Below are 4,156 nucleotides of genomic sequence, written 5' to 3' on the forward strand. Positions count from 1 at the left end.
CTGACACCACAGTTCCACTCAGTTGTCATGTAACAGTCGAAAGATATGGCAGCTGACAAGCATGCGGGCGCGACAGTTCCACTCACTTGTCATGTAACACTGAAAAGACATGGCAACTAACAGGCATACGGGCATGGCAGTTCCATTCAATTGTTATGTAACACTAGAAAGGCATGACAACTGACAAACATGCGGACTTGTGGACGCGATGCCAGTTCCACCACACGCCGGGTAGGCAGCCGCAAACTCTGCGTGCGCGAAACAGGCGTGTGGGCGAACTAATAAACGCCCACACACCAGCCCCTTCCTACGTGGTACAAAAAAATTGTCAAGAATTACCAAGATTCGTGCAACCACAAATGAATGACAATCCATGCGTGTAGACGGTTTGTAAACGCTCACACGTGTGGGCGTTATCTTTTTAGAAAATATTTTATGTGAAACATAGGATAGAGAAGAAGAACACAGACCATGGTAGAACCGGATTGCCTGGGTCTGGGTGTCGCTGGCGTCTCCTTGCATTGGTCAGATTCCGAGTCCGAGTACAGAACGGGAGTGACGAGGTGTGTCCGATCTCGAATCATCGTCGATGGGCATGGGCTCGGTAGTACCATAAAAGGGCACGACACAAGCCCTGTAATCACAGAACCAATTCCTCGTTCGCTGCGCAGCAATCTCCAATCGAGGCCATCGCGAGCAATCAATCAATCGTCTCGGCGAGAGCACGGTCATCTCCGCAGGAGGACGTACGAGCACGCGAGACCTGCTCGATAACTCGCTCGATCTCTCGCTCGACGACATGGAGGCGAGGCAGCAGCAGCAGGCCGGCGACGCAGCCATGTGCGCGAACGGCTGCGGGTTCTTCGCCGGCGCGTCGACAAACGATCTCTGCTCGAAATGCTACAAGGAGCAGCAGCTGCTGGACGTCATGGCCTTCGATGGCGCCGTCATGTCCGGCCTCCGGTCGCTGACCATCGCGTTGAAGAAAGCTGGAGGCGAGGAGGAGACACCCGAGAAGACGAAGGCGTCGACTAAGAAACGATGCAGCACGTGCCAGAAGAAGGTGGGGCTGATGGGATTCGTCATTCGTGTGCCGGTGCGGGGCCACCTACTGCGGCGCGCACCGCCACGCCGACGCGCATACCTGCTTCTTCGACTACAAGGCAGCCAGCCGCGAGCAGATCGCGCGCCAGAACCCGCTCGTCGTCGCGCCCAAGATGGCGAGTTACCCACGACATGTAGCCACACGCTGTGCTGACTCCTCGCCCTAGAGATGAACTGTGGAATTACTAGTATGCATGTGTTTGATTGCGCCCCCGTCGTGTCGACCTTTGCGGCGACGAGGCTGTGTGTAAAAAACTAGTTCAACGATGCACGTGTATTGTTTCCTTCAAGTTAAATTCATACAAATTTCTTTTTTGAAAGATCCAGCCTCCGGCTGGCATATATTGATTCAAAGGAGGTAGCAGTGCGGAGAAAATAATTTGGGGGATGGTGATCCGAATGATCAAGGAGAAAAAGAAACGGGAAAACAAATCCGAAAAACCCTCGACACGTGAGGGTTGTTACAAAGGGTGATATCTCACGATGGATCCCAAAACGGGTGCTCCAAAACTCTGTCTCCGGCTTGACGCCAAAGTTCAACGGTGCTGTTGATAGCATACTTCAAACTTTGAAACTCTGCAGTCTTATCTCTGAATGTGCAGGCGTTTCTCTCCTTCCATGTCTCCGACAGTATCAAAACAATCATTGTCTTGACTGCTTTTTTGTACTTCGGTAAAGCTGAGTTGATCATCACACCTAAAATGTCTGAAGAGTTTTCTCTGTCTCCCCATTTTCCCGAGTGTAGTGATTCACATCCGGGGCGTGATGCCACATGTGTCCAAACTTGTATGGACAGCGGGCATTGCCAGAACAGGTGTTTCGCTGATTCTAGGTTCTGGTGACACAGTTGGCAGAAATAGCCATTTGGCCATCCTCTGCGTTGGAGACGGTCATTGCACCACAGCCTGTTCTTCAGAAGCAACCAGATGAAGATCTTGAGCCGCGCAGGCGCCCAGGTTGACCAGATTAACTTCTTGTACTCAGATCGCAGGTGTCCTTGAAACTGAGACTTGTATGCCGAACTAGCTGAGTATACTCCTGAAGGCTCTAGTTTCCACATGATTGTGTCTTGAATCCCTTCTTGCAACTGGATGTCCCTGTCATGGATCCATCTTTGTAGCCTAATTGCCTCCACCCATAGCTGCACCGTGTTGCCGTGGGCGAGGTCAGCTATCCAAGTGCTGTTTGCTAGAGCATCTCTAACCGATCTGTTTTTCCGCCTGGAGTGTCTAAACAGGGTTGGGAAGGACGTCTTAAGATTTCCCGATCCCGTCCAAGAGCAGTGCCAAAATGATGCGGTTGCACCATTTCCTAAGGTTACTGTTGTGGACGCGTGAAAGAGGGCCCTGTCAACCTCGTCACATGGCAGAGCCATGCCATGCCATGGTCTCTCATGGCTTGTCCAGGATAGCCATAGCCATCTCAGTCTTAGCGCCCTACTGAAGCGATGGAGTTCCAAGATTCCTAAACCTCCGTTTTCCATGGGGGAGCAAACTGTCGGCCAATTTACTTTGCATTTTCCTCCCGTAGTTTCATCATCATGAGCCCAAAGGAAACGTCGCCTGGCCTTGTCTACCTCGGCAAGGAACTTCTTTGGTGTCCTAAGTACTGCCAACACGAATGTTGGCAGGGCAGTGAGAACGCTGCGAACCAAGACTCGTCGACCGGCGATGTTAAGGAGTCTACCCTTCCAACCTGCAAGCCTTGCCCTAATCCTATCCAAGATGAATTGTATGTGGACTAGACGCAGTCTTGCCAGGGTAACCGGCAGCCCCAAATATTTCAGCGGGAAACCCATAATTTCGCCCCCAAAACTAGCAAGTATCTCATGGATGTTGATCCCCTCACAACGGATGGCCGAGGCGGTAGACTTTGCCGAGTTGATGCTGAGCCCCGAGGCGTGCCCGAAGTTGCGGAGAATCACCATCAGTGTGTCTATCTCTTGTTTGGTTGGGTTAGCGAATATGACCGCGTCGTCGGCATAGAGGCTGATCCGTAGGGATATGTCTCTCCCTGGCAATGGGGCTAGCAGGTGCATCTCTGTTGCTTTTTCAAGCAGGCGATGAAGTGTGTCTATCGCGATGATGAAGAGGAGCGGTGAGAGGGAGTCTCCTTGTCTAAGTCCCCTTTGGTGGCAGAAGGAGCGGCCTGTCGAGCCATTTAACATGACCGACGATGATGATGTGCTAAAGAGTAATGCCATCCAGTCACGCCAGCGTGCTGGGAATCCTAGCGCTGTCCTCGTCAGCTTTATGCACAATCTACGGAAGGGGCAAGAAGATTGTACTGGTCTATTCCATGCTCTTTCTACCGTGACATGGAAACGTGGGAAGCTAGGCCAGAAATTCTCAAATCTGAACTGGGCCCTCCTTGGTGTGGCCGTGGTGTCCAGTAGGACTAAAGGGCAATGGTCCGAAGTTTTCGTTGATGCCGCATGCAGGGATACCGAGGGGAAGCAGTTTTCCCAAGGGATGTTGCAGAAAAACTTGTCGATGCTAACTAAAGTGGGATCCCTTCGCTCATTGCTCCATGTGTATTTGCGGTTTGTGCATCTAATCTCCTTAAGTCCTGCCGAGTCGATTGCCGATCTAAACCTACCCATTAATCTCCGTTTCAGGATTAGGTTGTTTTTGTCACGCGCTTCATATATGAGATTAAAATCTCCGTTGATGAGCCACGGCTCATTCGCCGGTGGCGCTGAGGAGGAAAGTTCTTGTAGGAAAATTTCCTTTCTAGCATCATCCGCCGGGCCGTAGACCGAGGATAGCCAGAAGATATGGTGCTGCCCAACCAGGGTAACCTTTGCCGTAATAGCAAAAGCTCCAATCGCGTGGGAGGTGACGGTGGCAAGGTTTGTATCCCAAAGGATAGCTGCTCCCCCAGAAGTACCTATTGCCGGTAGCACGATACATCCGGTGAGCTTCGCTCCTCCAATCTCCCTAACTAATTGTGGTGACCAAACAGAGATTTTGGTCTCTTGGAGACACAGAATGGTCGCACGGTGTGCGTTTGCCATCTCCCCAACGGCAACCCGCTTGGCTGGGCTGTTTAG

General features: G+C 51.7%; 1 pseudogene; it reads left to right on the top strand.

Moving 5' to 3' along the window:
* The first annotated feature begins 799 nt into the window (after positions 1 to 799).
* On the top strand, positions 800 to 1,271 carry LOC123426051 (annotated as a pseudogene).
* The last annotated feature ends 2,885 nt before the right edge of the window (positions 1,272 to 4,156 follow it).

This window comes from Hordeum vulgare, chromosome 2H (assembly GCF_904849725.1).
Source record: "Hordeum vulgare subsp. vulgare chromosome 2H, MorexV3_pseudomolecules_assembly, whole genome shotgun sequence".
Taxonomy (NCBI): domain Eukaryota; kingdom Viridiplantae; phylum Streptophyta; class Magnoliopsida; order Poales; family Poaceae; genus Hordeum; species Hordeum vulgare.